The sequence below is a fragment of the Oenanthe melanoleuca genome, chromosome 2, assembly GCF_029582105.1.
Source record: "Oenanthe melanoleuca isolate GR-GAL-2019-014 chromosome 2, OMel1.0, whole genome shotgun sequence".
Taxonomy (NCBI): domain Eukaryota; kingdom Metazoa; phylum Chordata; class Aves; order Passeriformes; family Muscicapidae; genus Oenanthe; species Oenanthe melanoleuca.
The window spans coordinates 81,836,384-81,851,802 of record NC_079335.1 but is presented as its reverse complement, the minus strand read 5'-3'; positions in this window follow the sequence as shown (position 1 = coordinate 81,851,802).

Sequence of the window (15,419 nt, the reverse complement as noted above, 5' to 3'; positions counted from 1 at the left end):
TAAACTGACATGGCCCCAAACTGGGCTCATGTCACTCTGAGGTAAACCCACCAAGTATGATAGAGTCACTTTGTATCAGCATAAGGATAACCAACCAGCCAATCCCATTCCCTGAAAACCTGTATTTATTTTTTATGAACTCTGCAAGGGCTGTATTTTCTATTCCTCTGAAAAAAAGAAGGGTCAGCTGGCTTTTCATCAGACTCTCTTTTCCACCCATAATTGTGGGAAGTGCTACCCCAGCTGCCACAAAATATCACAGCTAAAGCCATCCCAAACTACATGACCTCCTTGGGACCAGGGTATGATGCTCTTAATCATGTACTCATTTCCTGGCTTCCTTCTTCCCTCTGTGCCTGTGCCCCATATCCCATCACAGGAAAAGCACACACAAGGCCACAAGAGAGCTTTGAGTTCAGTTAAGATGACAAATTTTGTTGGGTTTTATTTTTTTTGCTCTAACTAGCATGGGCAAACAACAAGATGGAAGCCAGCAGGAATCTCTTCCACCACCCTGAAGAATCTTCCTCAGAAATGGGAACTCATATGTTTTTTTACAAGCATCATAACAAAAGTATCTAGACCCCATTTTTTAGATGTTTTCCCAAAAAATTGGGCTTTTGGATTATGACAATGTAAAACATACAGAAACAATAAGATACTACTTCCACAAACACATATGAAATCAATTGAGCTGAGCTCATTTATTTAACACTATTCTGGCACAGGGAAAAAGTACAGACCCATATAAAGAACTCAATTCATCTTGTGTGCTAGTCTCACAGAAGTTATCCATACATCATTTTGGATAATCAATATCCTTAATATCATTCAGACAGTAGCTCCAAACAGTTGATTTCTCTGCCATCCAGTATTCTCATGCATTGGTTTGGCTCATGATAATTCTCCTTTATAGATTTGAAATCTCTGCTTACCTGCTCATCTTGACTGGGTATTGCGTGACTTCTTTTTTAATTTATCACTGAACAAAGTAGTCAATTAAAGAAAGGTAGAAGCTGGCAGTCAGGCCATTGGTGTTTTGGGTTTTGTGGGTTGTCCGGGTTTGTTTTCTTTTGAGGGGTTGGAGAGTTGGAACATGGAAAAAAGGAAATAACTGTATTAAACATCAGACTCTTAACCCTTCTCACTGATTGTATGAAGGCATATTTTGCACATCCAACTGGTTTTGAGTAAGATTTTACCGTTCATGAGACTGGCTCTATCACTTCTGCCTTGAACATGTATCAGTCTAAAACACAAGATAAATTAGCTTAATATATTTTTGAAAGCTAGACCTACTTTTTCTCTACCCTGACCTATTTTTAATAGCTGCAGCAGGAGGAGTTCAAAGAAAAGTTGCTCTGCCTGGAGCTGCACCTTCCCAAGATGATTGCATCACCAGCAGCCACAAGAACTCAAGAGTCAAAGCAGCAAACTCTCATCTGAGCTGTGAAATACATTCTCACACTTGAGTTCACAAGCAGCAACATTAGCAGGCCAGACTTTGTAGATGGGGTGAAGTGATAAGCAAACCCCTCCTTTCCCCACTGAGAGCAAGGGAGTCAGATTCTCCACCCACCACTACTGAAGGCAAAAACTCTCCTGCTCACAGGTGTGATAGTGGTAGGAAAAGAGGCAGGGAGGAAAAGCTTCCACTTAAACTAATCTGAACTGTAACATGAGTTGTTAATCCAAACACATCTCACTTTTACAGCTGAAATCTCTCTGTTTGCCATTATGGGTGAACTACTGCTGGAAATCAAAATCTGGAGCTGGTGAAGTACAGAAACATTATCCTAAAATGAGACTACTCTGTCTTGTTCAGTAATGGGAAAGGCAAGACTGTGGCAAGCACATAAGAGGAAAAGGCACAGACAATCAGCACAGCTGAGCAAATGTATAACAGAGGTTTCAAAGAAGAAACCACAGGAGATGCCACAGACCAAATTTTCAGCTCCATGCAAGTCAGCCAAGCTACAGCAAAATCTGTTGAGCCTGTACATCAGAATGCAGATGAAGAAGGATGCACCTGGCAAAGAATGGCTGCACAATCTGACATGCACACAATCCCCCAAATTTTACTCTAAAATGACTAGTTATTATTATTATTTTAATTAATTGTTCCTGAGTTACCACACCCTGTGTATTTTAATTTTTTAATTTAAGCAGGTAGAAGATGCCTTCACCTTAAAACCTGGAGTTCTCCACCCTCCAGTAAATCCACTCAAAGCACAGCAATTAAAACTCCAAGCTCCCAAAAGCAGATTCAAAGGATCTTTCAAGTGTCCTGAGTGAAAGCCACAGGCAAAATTCTCCACGGGGACAAACAGGTGAGATCCCATTAAAGTCCACACCACAAGTAATTAAAGCAGAACTACAGAGATGAGCACACAGGCAGCAACTGGGACACCCCTAAATGTAAAAGTATGCTGCAAATACTGTTGGTTATGAAAAGCATGCTGCTGTGACATGATTTGAGATAGTGATATCCTGTTTGGGTCAAGTGGGAGAGTCAACTTTGCCTCATCAAGTGAGCTCCACTTGTAAAATTTCTCCTGAGGTGCTTGCTTCGTTCCAAAGGCTCAGCAATTTTTAATATATTCTCTTCCTTGAAGATGTGTTTTTTGTGAAAGTGATGAGAGTGTAAAGCACCACTCCCACCTTTTCCAAGATTGCTTTTGGTGTTATTTTGATGCCTCGGGAGTCTCATTTCAGCCTTATAATAACCCACTTACATATGAACAACTCATAGTTGTCACTGGGTGATGTTTCATATCTCCAGGCTTCCCATACCAAAAAAACCTTGAAGCTTATTCTCTGTTTACATTTCTCTGATGTGGGGCAGTGGTGCTTTCCTGTACACTGCTTAAAATTTTCCTTGCTAATAAATTGAATTTGGCAGGTCCTTGTAGTTGCCTACACGTATCACAGGAAAGGTGAAGGTTTTTAGATGAGTGACTCAGTGCATTGAGAGAGGTGCTGGCTGGATCAGAGCCCTCTGTACACACAAGTCCTGCCACCCCAGGAGCCCCCTGTGAGCAGCACCACAGTGATGCTGGGGTATCAAGAGGAACTACTTCAAGATCAAGCATGCCCTCAGCTCTCCTCAACAAGCAGGATCAAGGAGCCCTAATCAGTGATAGACAGTCTCCAGGGCCTCTCACATGGTCTCCCATCCATGTCCTTTTTTGAATAACCAGGATCAGCTTAAAATCCCCTAGTGAAGGTCTGCTATCAAACTTGGTTTTTGTAAGAAGCTGGGAGAGTTAATCTTACCCACTAATCATTATTTGGTGTGATATTAAACTAGAATGTATCTGTCACTGCAAAGAATTTGCCCTGCTCTTTGATATATGTTGTCTATCCAGTGTTATGCCTCTGGTTTCAAATTGCCTGAATAAGAGCTGGGAATTTACTGGATGGTACAAGACACTATGATGAGCAATTTTTACTCATCATAGCCTTGGATCCAGACAAGTAACAGAAACTGAACAGCTTTTAAGTGGGAATGTGGATAACAAAATTCATTCTTTTGCTTCTCAAGCTGAATATGATTTTCCTCTTATTTTTTTAGTTTTGGCCTACCCAAGACTTAAGAGATTTTATTCACAGATGCATAGCCCTTATGTCTTAAAAAACTTCCAGATTACTACTTTCAGTTTGCAGTATCTCATAAATCACTATTATTACATGAAAAGTTTACTTTTAACTAACTCTTGTTTTCTAGAAGATCTGATCTAGATTTCAAGCAATCAAGACCAGTGTATCCCCAGTTTGTTCTGGGGTTCAGTCCACCAATTCAAATTGAAATGTTCTCTTGACTGTGTCTTAAAACTACCTGGATACAACTTTCAGATACTGGCAGCTGCTAGGCTACTGGTACTTCCAGACCAACAAGCAATTTCTTTTTCTTTTGAAGGCATTTATCCACTGTATTTTATTACCTTCTACTCACTTTGTAAGATATCACTGGAAGTTCTGATTCTCCTCTCATTTACACAGAAAACAAGGAGTAACTTGAAATCAATCTCATTAAATTTGTCATGAAAGCAGGGGTTTTGACTGGTAAAAGTTTAGAAGGAATGCTATGTGCTACTCAGACTGATTTATTCAGGTTAATCTTCCTCTTTATCACCACAGATTTTATGTTGAAAGAAAAAAATTTGTGTTTTGAAATAAACAGCTATGAAGAAGTCTCACATACCACACTCCCAAATAACCTGACAAATGAGAGAGGTTTTGCCATATTCTTGCCCCAAAAGAGGTGGTCTCTGTCCTGTTCACTCAAGGGATGAAATGGATCCCACTTGAAACATTCTGCAGTGAAAATGGGCAGAGGGAAGACAACTCTTTTGGTTTTTAGAAGCATGCACTCCAGTAAGGATATCAGATCAAACTGTAGGAGTGAGAAACACCAATAGAGCTCAGAGGTGGGAGGGGATATTATTCTTTCCTCGTCATTTTGTGGCTGCAGGTGACCCCCAGAACCCAAATGCAGAGAAGCTCTTGGGTTTGCAGGTGCTCTGTGTACAGAGCATGCTGCCTTTTGGAGAGGCAACAGGGGGTATCCCAGCTTCCTCCAAAAACAAATGAAGTTCAGGGGGGTGGTAGGATAGAAAAGCCATCTTTGCAATTTGGATTTTCTGTTGGATTTTTACTTCTTACAGGGGTTAAATTGTCAAGACAAATCTCCCACCTCCAGCAGTTCCAAATCCCTCTGGCAATAAAAAAAACCCAAGGACTACCTACCTACTGCTTCCTAAAAGGAAAGGTTATACATGTGCAACCACAGGAATGAAAATCCCTTGTCTCTTCTATCCTGAGCTGTTGAATTGGAAAATATGATTGCTACAAATCCCTGGACACAGTACAGCTTCTAGCACTGCTTCCCTGCCTCACATCCTCATTCCTATCTTGTTTTGAACCTGCAGCAATTAAATAAAATATATTTTCAAAAGAGTCCTGTGCTATGGGAAGGGGTGCACATAGTTGCTCACCTGATCACCTCCCTCACACCTCTCTGATAACTCCTAATCAGCTGATATTCCTCAGAAACAGCAAATGACCTACACTGATTTCAGTCAGAATAGTCCAGCTTTACAGGGTTTGATGAAATTCTTCAGGTGTAACTGTTCATTGAAGCCCTTTACACTAAGAAAAATGCCCACACAGATGTCTACAAGCTCATTTCATGTCCTCTTCAGCATCACAAAGAGTTCAGTAACTTACCACGCCTGCTTTCCCATCTTTCTATCTGAGTAACATCAGATAAACTATAGATGTCACACAGATTTAAGCAACTCACCTTCTCCTCCTTCAGGATTTCTAAACCTCCTGATGCACTGAGTGGAGGGTGCACACAGAGTGGGATTTCTTCCCATGCCCAGCTCCCCCAGCAAAATCCTTTGGCTCTCTCAGGCAGCTAGTCTGGCATTCAGCAAACCCTTATGTTTGCCATGGCAGCCACAATGAGTGCCTGGATCTCTGTGCTTGGGCAGAGACAGGCAGCAGCTCTCGATGTGCTCGTGGTCCATGTGCCACCATGCTCTCACTGGCATGGTGACATGTGCTGCCAGTGACACTGGGAAACAAAATGTTTCCAAGTAGCCCACTGCACAGAACTGAGATCCTGAGCAGGTGCAAGGAAGGGTGTATTCCAGGTGTTTACACCCCTTTGCTAAAAAAGCAAGTCAAAAACCAATTCTCTTTCTCAATAGACCTATCATAAGGTTCTCACCCCTAATTCATGTTCTACCAGGGAAGTTTTCTACCAGTTACTTCACCTTCAATTCTGCCCCACTGCTGTCCTCCACCCTGGCAAAACTGAGCAAGCAACCCAAGGGCAAACAATAAACTGTGACCTCTTTTACTCCATCCACTTAATACATAACAGACTTTGCATTCCTGTAAGGCTGTCTGGGAAGTTATCTGGTTTGGTTTGCATCTACCAGAGGTTGCCTATAGTTTAGCTCAAAAAGCCATATATATATATATATATGTAAACACATACACGTACATATACAATTATAGAAATATTTTTATCTCCTCCTCTATACAAAAAATAAGCTACATAATGCATATATTAATGTATATGTAGGCAAATTTCACACAGGAAATTTCCAGCCTGGGGTGAGAAGGGGAAATCTAACAAAGACATTACCCTTTTGACCTCTGGCATACCTGCCCTTTGTAGCAGGGGGCTGTTTAGTTAAGGAGATATTTTACATCCAATTGTATCTTTGGGAGCTACAACTACACACACACACACACAGAGAAATTACTGGCTTTGAGCAGGCTGAACTGCAGAAGAGAAGGAAACCTGTTCTAACAGAAAGCCAGCATTACCAGCTTCACAGGTATACTTTCAAAGTTTTTCAAAGGAGCCAATGAGGGAAAAGGAAAAAAACCGACTTTGTATGCAACTTCTATGTAAACTACCTTTGAGAGCCCTGGAGTTTACAGATGTTGGAGGACACAGGAAAACACCTGCCCACCAACACTCTCTCACCTGATTAGAGACCCTGCTAGAGATCAGATATATCCATTTGACCCAACCTGATAAATTATACAAGCATCCAAATGTTAACAAAGCAGACTTCATCACCCTGAGCAAAGCTGCTATGTGACTTCAGATTCCTATCTGATTTGTCCCTCAGTAGAACATTTATCACCTTTCAAAGAACCATTTGTAAGAGAAAGATCACCATCATTCCTACCTGCCAGAGTTAGACAAACATACTGGCAATCTTTTCATTGAAGAGCAGCGATTGAGGAAAAGATTTCCCAGGCAATCCCTCGCAGAATAGAAACAAACCTTTTTCTGGTTTGTTATCTTTTTATTTCACCTCCTGTTTATACACAGTCTTTAAAATCTTATTGAGTGATTTTAGGTTTTGGATTTTTAGCTGGATCAGTGCTCTTGGTGTGTTTAGTGTGCTCACAGCAACCTCAAATCACTTTGTAGAAGCTAACAAATAACATTAGCCCCTTCAGCAGACAAGAAAACTGGGCTACAGAAAACCTAGAGATGCAACTGAGAACGCAAGAGGGTTCAACACCCCCTAGTGTGAGCCTCTAATGTATTCAATGTATTTTACAGTATTTCAAATTTTTTGAATGATAAATATCACTAAGAACTTTTGCATAAATAACTGCAAAGCCAATTGCTACTCTTTTGAAGACATGTCCTTTGTAAAGCGCTTCTTTTTTCAGTAGATTCATTCAGAGATCAGGAATTTTTTCATAATGGGAACATTCAACATGCCAAAAAAAACTGCTGCAACAGTTTATGGAAAACATAAAAAAGAAAAAGGAAGAAAAGAACACAGGCACTCTTGTCTTGCCTTAGGGCTCTTTGTTTACCCAACCTGAATTTAACCATCCCGTGGAACAATCAGCCCAGCCTATCTCTCTAAAGACAATACTTCAGCATTAATGCCAGCCAACCTGATTGCAATCACTAACCTGGATTCAGCCCCAGTTTATGGAAATGGCAAACTAAATTTTACCAGCAGCAGAATGAGCTAACACAAACACTGTCGTGAAGCCCTGCCCTTTGTCAACACTTCACTCCTGTCTCCAGTCCTGTGTAATGGATTTGTTCTACGTGTTTCCACATACCTGCTAACTGTGCTAGAGAAATTATCACTTCATTGCATCATACCAGCACTAAAAAGGCAGAAGGAAAAAAAAAACAAACCTGCAGCTTGATTGTGAGAATGGGAAAAGAAAGCATTAACTCCAGGTATTATACAGAATTTGTACAGGGATCAAGACTGGAGGACTGGATGGGGTGCAAATTACAGATTATTGTGTCCAACTAACAGAAGGGGTTTGGATGAAAACAGCCAGGTAACTTGAGGGAAATTTGTGCAATGAATAATAAAGGATGGACACTGTGTGAAATTAACACTATAGCCTTTATAATTATTGATGAAGTTGTTCACTTGAAACATTTGTCTATTTGCTTTCTTTCCATACTTGTACTAGCCCACTGTCCCAGGAAAATCAGATTAAAGAGTAGTTCTACCATGAACACAAAAAAACTGGCAACATCTGTTAATGCAATGCTGCTGAAAGAATAGCTGACTCAGATAGAATTGTAATGGATAAAGAAAAAGGGAAACATTGGCTATATGATGATATTTGTCATTCCAGCCAAAGATTGCTAAAGACTTTTGACAAACCCTATCAAAAAGAGAATGTTTTCCCCTTTAAAGGCTTTTCCATATTTAAAATGCTAAAGAAGCCATAGCTAAAAGAGGAGACTTGAAAGAGGGGAATTACTGCAGAAAAAGATTTCCTCTTTTTTTCACCTTCCCCTGCTGAAAAGTGGTGTTGGAAAGATGTAGATAAATGTAAGAAAAGTGGAAAGTTCTATTTTTGTACCCTTAAATTCTTTTGCCACTGTTATTAAAAAAAAAACACCCCAAAACACCAACAAAAAAGAAAAGGACAAATCCCATAAAACATGTCTTAGAAAGGAAGGAAGAAAAACTAATACATTTCCAAATCATTCCTTCAACAGAAGGAAAGAGCTTTTCTTCATACAGATTTTCTTCCCCATCAAAAATAAAATTTGACACTGTCACTTTGCTGCCTTTTTTTTTTTTTTTTTAATGAAAAAATGTTCCCTCATGCCTAACCATGTTTCTAACAATTTGCTTTGGAGCCTCAGTTTGCACACATTCCCTCCTCCTCACTCTGTGGAGAGCAGAGAGATCGCTGCATCCTTGACATCTCGTGGTGGTGTACACGGGGAGGAGGAGGAGGAGAGAAGATGAGGCCATTCACAGTATCAGCTTGGAAATCCTGCTAAAATCTCTCTTCCCATCAACTCCTGCTTGTTGGGCTCCAGCCTGCACAACTGATACCCTTGCTTCTCAGACAGGGCAAACACCAGCCTGATTCTACAGCTCATCTCCTGCAAACTCACCATGCAGATGATGTGTCTTACAGGATTTAGGGCCACTGGTGCTGCTTTACCTGGACATATCTTTCTGTGTACTATCTTTCTGTGAAACTAAGTCCTATCTTTCTCTGAAAACAGGAGTATTCAATGAGGAGTGTGGTGCTGGTTACCAGGAGGAAGAGAGCTGGAAACCAGGCTGGAGTTATATGGCAATTGGTGTCTCTGTGGAAGAGCAGAGCTTCCAGGTGATGTGCAGGGCAGTGCTACATACTTTCCACTTCCTTTTATTTCCTCTGTTTTGACTAGAGTCCTGGCTCTAAGGCATTAGAAACCTGACCTAATTCTGCCCACATCCACCCTCACAGTATTCACAGTCACACCTGTTTCTCACATTTGATAAGCCCAGAGCGACCAGCTATGAAGTACAGAAAAAAGTGTCTCTACAACAGCTGTGAATTGCCCTAAGATTTAACAGAAAATTCAACCTGCATCCTGCTGGAGAGCTGCAAGGAAATAAATGCTGCCTTTTAAACTGGCATGCCTCCAAAGGGCAATAATTGAGCTTTACTCTTTCAGTTATTCCCATTAAAAAAAAATTATCAGAAATGTTTATTCAACAGTGAATAAAATGCTCAAATCAGATAGGCTTTATCTGATAGTAAGGTAATGACTGACTACCAAATCACATGGCAGCAAAACATTTTTCATGGATGTGGTAATGTGCCCTCACCTGAAAACCTTCGATTAAACAACAGTGGGGTGGGGGGACTGCAGATAAGAACAGCAAAGTCACGTAACACAGAGCAAGTCTCAAGTGAAAAAGAAACCCTGGGCAACCACCTACAAACAGAATGAGCCTCAGCTATGCCAAGGGGTCCTATGGCCTTTCAGTGAATTGTCCCCCAACTGCATTAGTCTGAACAGCTGAGTATGAGTAGGCATTTCTGTATTTTATTTCTTTGATTCCTATTGCAGGCAATGACAGCTTCTGCAACACTTCTACTATTTACATAAAATTAATTTAAAAAACAGGGTTTTGTTGCCTTATATAACTACTATTGTGCAACTTGTCAAGAAGTTTTAGTTTAGTTCACAGAAAGAGGAAAAAACCCAACTCTATATTCTCAGGAGACATTCTTTAAAAGTTGTTAGACAATTACACAGCAGTAAAGTTTCCAAGAAGCACTTTACTTTCTCTAAATTCAATATACACTAAGTTGCTGGCAATTTTCAATCCTATTGTATCACAGCTGCTTTAATGCTCTGTGGAAGTAACAATTTCTTGCTAACCATCAATCTTCAAACATTTTTAGAAGCTCATAAGAGTAAGCCTGGAAAGCCACAGTATCAGAGAGCACAGGGATGAAATAGACCCTGAAAGTTCATCTAAGCAGGATCAGCAATGCCTAAACCACTTCTGGCATTGTGTATTTAACCTCTTCATTGGAAACTGAGGTAGTGAAGGGACAAACACACAGCAAATCACTAACAGAGACCATAAACTTCAAACTGAGAAATATTCCAAAACATAGGTTCCTCACATGGACAAACTTCCCTGTTAATCTCACTAAAGGGGTAATCAAGCTCTGGAACAGGCTGCCCAGGTTGGTGGTGGAATCACAGTCTCTGGAGGTATTTAAAAGATGTGTGGATGTGGCACTTAGAGACATGCTTTAGTGTTGGACTTGGCAGTGCAGGGTAAACATTTGGCCTCAATGACCTCAAAGGTATTTTCCAACCTAAATGATTCTATGATGAAGCTAATCCCTGATATTCTTTTTGAAGATAAAGCAAATACGTCTGCAGTGTTGCTTGCCTAAAGCGATGGCATATCAAGATAAAACATCTGTATTCAGCACCACACATTGGAAACATCTTGGTCACACAGGACCCACATGGAGGGAGGAGGCTGCTCCCTAACAATGGTTTCAAGGGGGATATTTTACTGCTGGGTGAGCAAATGCCAACTCAATAGTTAGATAAAAGTCCCCTTATCCAGTGCCTTTGCACTGCTGCTTTAGCCCCACCACACCTGTGCTGGGCTCTCTCCACACCCTGGAAGATATGAAGAGGAAGGAATCCAGGAATCCCACTCTGCCCTAACTGCTGGGCACTTTGCATGCTCCTGAGGAAAGGCAGGGAAGGACTGGGTATTTATGCAGGACAGAGACAGCAAGAGCCCTACAGCCTGCAAGGCAGGTCCCCAAAATGACCTTCTGCCTCAGGACATCATAACAACCCAGAGTCCTGTCAGGTAGATCTAATTTTCCAATTGTCAGATTTTTTCCACCCAATTAATAATAAACCTCAATGTTATTGCCATCATCTTCACCATCAGCCTTGTAATTCAGCCCAGGTTCATCAAGGTGAAGACAATGAAGAGGGATTCTATTTTATTGTCCAAATAACCAATCCAAAGAGAAGCTGGATATCATTACAGTTACACAAATATTGCACAAATAGCTGTTCCCTACTGTAAAATGCAATTCATATTACATAAAAGCATTAGCAATATTGCATTTATATAACAGCAAAGAAAATTAAGAATGACCTTAGCAAGGAAAATATTAATCAGCTTGCTCTATCAAGCAAGTAACTTTAAAACAAATTGTAGCAGCCTACAGATGCCTTTTAGTCAACCAAGAATTGCTCATCCAAACACAAATAACTGACATTTGAGTCAGAAATTTCACTGATATGAACATTTTGATACTGAGATTTAAAGAGGCTGCAGTTTTAATAAGGGAAAAATAAAAAAAAAAAGGAGCACTTGGGATTTGAGAAAGAAATTCCCAGTAATTAACTTATCCTTTGCTTAAGAAAAAGCCTTTTTTTTTTTTTTTTTGGAAGTACATTGTGTTCTCATCCCCAACTGGTTCCACACACTGCTCCAAATGCTAAATATCTATAGAACAGCTCCAGCTTCGAACTATGCTAATGACCAGACATCAAGAAATTTTTTCTGGGCATGAAAACAATTTCACTCTTGGACTGAGTTTTCTGAAGGAGGCATTGCTGTGTTTGCTATCTGGAACAGTTCAATGCAGAAGTAAAGGATTTCAAATTAAAATCATTTTGGCAAAACCTGCATGGCTTTTGGAGGGCTTAACTTCAAGCTCACTTTCATGTTCAAGCTGGACTTAGATCCCAAACATTTGCAGCAGACTGAAGAATGCCTGTTTTCTGATGCAGTGAGGATTAATCTGCTACTTTGTATGCCCATCTGACGAAGTATATAACAAAAAGAAAACACTCTTACAAAGTGACTCAAAAAAATCTGAGTAAAAATTGAATTAAGTCAAGCATTACAGCACACAAAGCCCACTTGCCTGTTACACATATTGACAGTAATACAGACAGCACGATGTCTGTTTAAGATATGCTAAATATAGTCTTAACAGCACAGAAGAAAATGCAATGTCCTCAATGGCTAAAATTCTAATTATTCTAACTCTAATTAGTGGACACCACACATTTAAAGAAAAGAAGTGGCACTTTCTGAATTCTCCATGCTAACACCATCAGGGGTTTCAATACCTCAAAGACTTGGTTTCATGAGTAGTTTCTCATGCAATGGTGTTTCCTTACTGCATGTGGATTATTGTAACACTTCTAGCACAAACTCAGAGGGGGGAAAAATGCTTTCCACAAGGCTTGGTTCTATTCCAAAGCAGAGAGAAAGAAAAACACCCACTGGCCTACTTGAATACTGAAATAGGTCCTTGGGAACTGGAGCCAGCGTGACCTGGACTTTGTCAGTCTGATCACTGCAGGCAAGTTCCAGTGGGCTTACTGCTCCCCTTGCACCCAGGGGTAGCTTTTGGCCTGCTCACTTAAACCCTCACCACACAGCTTGGCTATGGATTCCAGGCTCTGAAACTTCAATGGCTTTTAGACACAGGGTTTGATTTGGTTTGGCTTGGTCTGAGCTTTATTCGCTTGCGTGCCATGAGGTTTGACAGCAGGCCCTGCTCAGCACTGAGCTGTGCCTCCTGCCCCTATAGCTCCTGGTACTGAGAACACAGCTGAGAATCAAGACTGATGAGTACTGCCTGTGAGAAAAGCTTTTTTTCAATATAGCAGGTAAGTAGAATATTCACGTGTCTGATCCACAAAGAAAGGAGACACAATTTCTCCCAATCAAGTTCTAGCACAAACTGCTTACCCACAACATTAAACATGCTGACAAGGTATGGGTTGAAATTAACACTACTCCTTTTTCACAGGCAGAATATAGGAGTGACATGCCAAATGAGAGGATGGAATTAGCAATTAGTGTCACTTGGCTTCACTGTTCAATATGCATACATGAAGAGGCATGACAGCAGATCCAGACGGATAACACGAGGAAACAGTCGGTACATGGTGGGATCAGTACGTTGTGCAATTTAAACAAACAGTGTCTAATATCAAGCAGGATGAGTCACGAGCATGCAGATGATCCCCAAGGTTCTCAGCAAGCAGACGAGGATCTCTGTGCTTCTTCTGCGAGTGTGCAAAAAATATCTTTAAATGCCAAACTCCTCCATTTTTTGTGTAATGTTGAATAAATCACATAGTGGTATAGTCTTTCTTGGACATGGTATTAGGCAGCTTATTACGACATTTGACTTTACACAGGGCTGTCAGTAACAGAGCAGATCTTGCATTGTGGCATTGTGCCAGAAAGTACAGCCACTTAGTGTTGCAGGGCAGCAGGATTTCCACTGCTAGTTCAATGTGTGAAATTACTGGGTAGGCAGAAACACAGGCTAGATAGAAAACTAACTCAAATGACAACTAATAACTGGTCCTTCTTAGTGATTTAATCCCTACAAAGTACAGTTCTGTGGATGGTGATATTCTATTCTGGCTAACTCAAACCAGAGGGAAAACTAAACACATAGAGTAAGGCAGAATGAGAGTCTAAATTCCCAGACTTCAAGCCTTTGAACAAACAGTTCAAACTCAATTGCTCAGTCCTGGGGAAAAAAAACAAAGAGGCAGCACTACCTCCAGTTTCAAAGTCTAATTAGAGACCTCTCTAGCATATCCAATATTTATTTCAAGGTATGCATTTCTGAAGGTTTTCAGAGAAACTGGCCCATCATTACTTGACTAAGCTTGTATTCTAGTTTGGGTTTCTGTAAAAGAGAAAGGATAACACACCAACGTGTGAGTGTGTACAAGGATTTGTCCTGTCTCCTATCTGAGACCCGTGCAAGAGATCAAAGACAGAAAATCACATAAGTGATGAGGAATAGACATTTTAATACCCAAATTTAGTGCCCTGCTCAGCCATCTATGATGTGCTGCAGAGGCACATTGCCTCAGTGTTTCACAGCATACGTTCCAAGATCACATGGAGGAACTACTTCTTTTCAGCTGAACTGTTTACATGCACAATATTTCACCATCCACAGAAAGGCAAATATTAACATTGGCGGCCCTAGTAGAAAACCCATCTTCTAATTTTCAGCAGCAGAGATTTTAAAGGCTTTGTAAAAACTGAAAATATTTCTGCAAACTGATAAATTATGCCTAGATTCATCTAGCACTGATGTATTTGTAACTGCTTGAAAGAGCTGGAGAAATACTATAGGTTTCTTAACTATAGGTTTCATTAACTCTTTTGCATTTCCATAGCTTTCCAAGCTCTACAACACAATCTCCTGGACCTACACAGAATGACACTATTTCATTTGGTCAGCTGTGATATACACAAAAGAATTAACTTCAATCTGTGGTAAATTAATCATCCTTGGATTACTCCACAGATGTACTCTCCACCAAAAACAGCTCATACAATCATGGAATGATTCTATCCTCCTTGGACTATTTCACAGATACATTCCACTAAACACAGCTCATTCAAGTGTCTATCCTAGCTATGGTACACCAGGACTCCTTCTGACCCTACAAAAATACTGGTGGAAAACTGGGGTAATGGCATTAGGCTACAAGCTAAAAACTGTAAATTCTGATCAAGACTCAATCCAAAGATTTGATCTGCAATCTAGACACCATAGAAAAGGCATAGTGAGATAGAGAGGGAGAGAGGAAATAGACAAACAAGTATATATGCATAAATTACACAGGCATAAATTATATATAAAAATGCATCTAATTTCTAATAACTGCCTAAAAGAGCCTTCTCTCCTGGAACCTACATATGATGCTGCAATTCTTTCTGAGAACTTGAATTCCCAAGTGGTGGGAAGCTCAGGGACCAGGCTCTGCAGAGCAGTATCTCTCTCTGTTACTGCTCCTATTCCCCTAGACAGCACATCAAACACAGCATGTCCTGCAAGGCCAAAACTTCACCATAGTTTTACCTTCCTAACTATGGAGTTACAAAAACTCAGGGGTTTTCTCAAGGGTTGCTCTGCCACAATTAACAGAATTCTTGGGTTATGTTCTGCCTGATGCCCAAAAAGTTTCACTATCTCCCCTGGATAGGGAAACAGAAAGCAATTCGGGTTTTATGGCTTTTATCACTTATTGACCTGTTTCTTTGTGTCTTTTAATA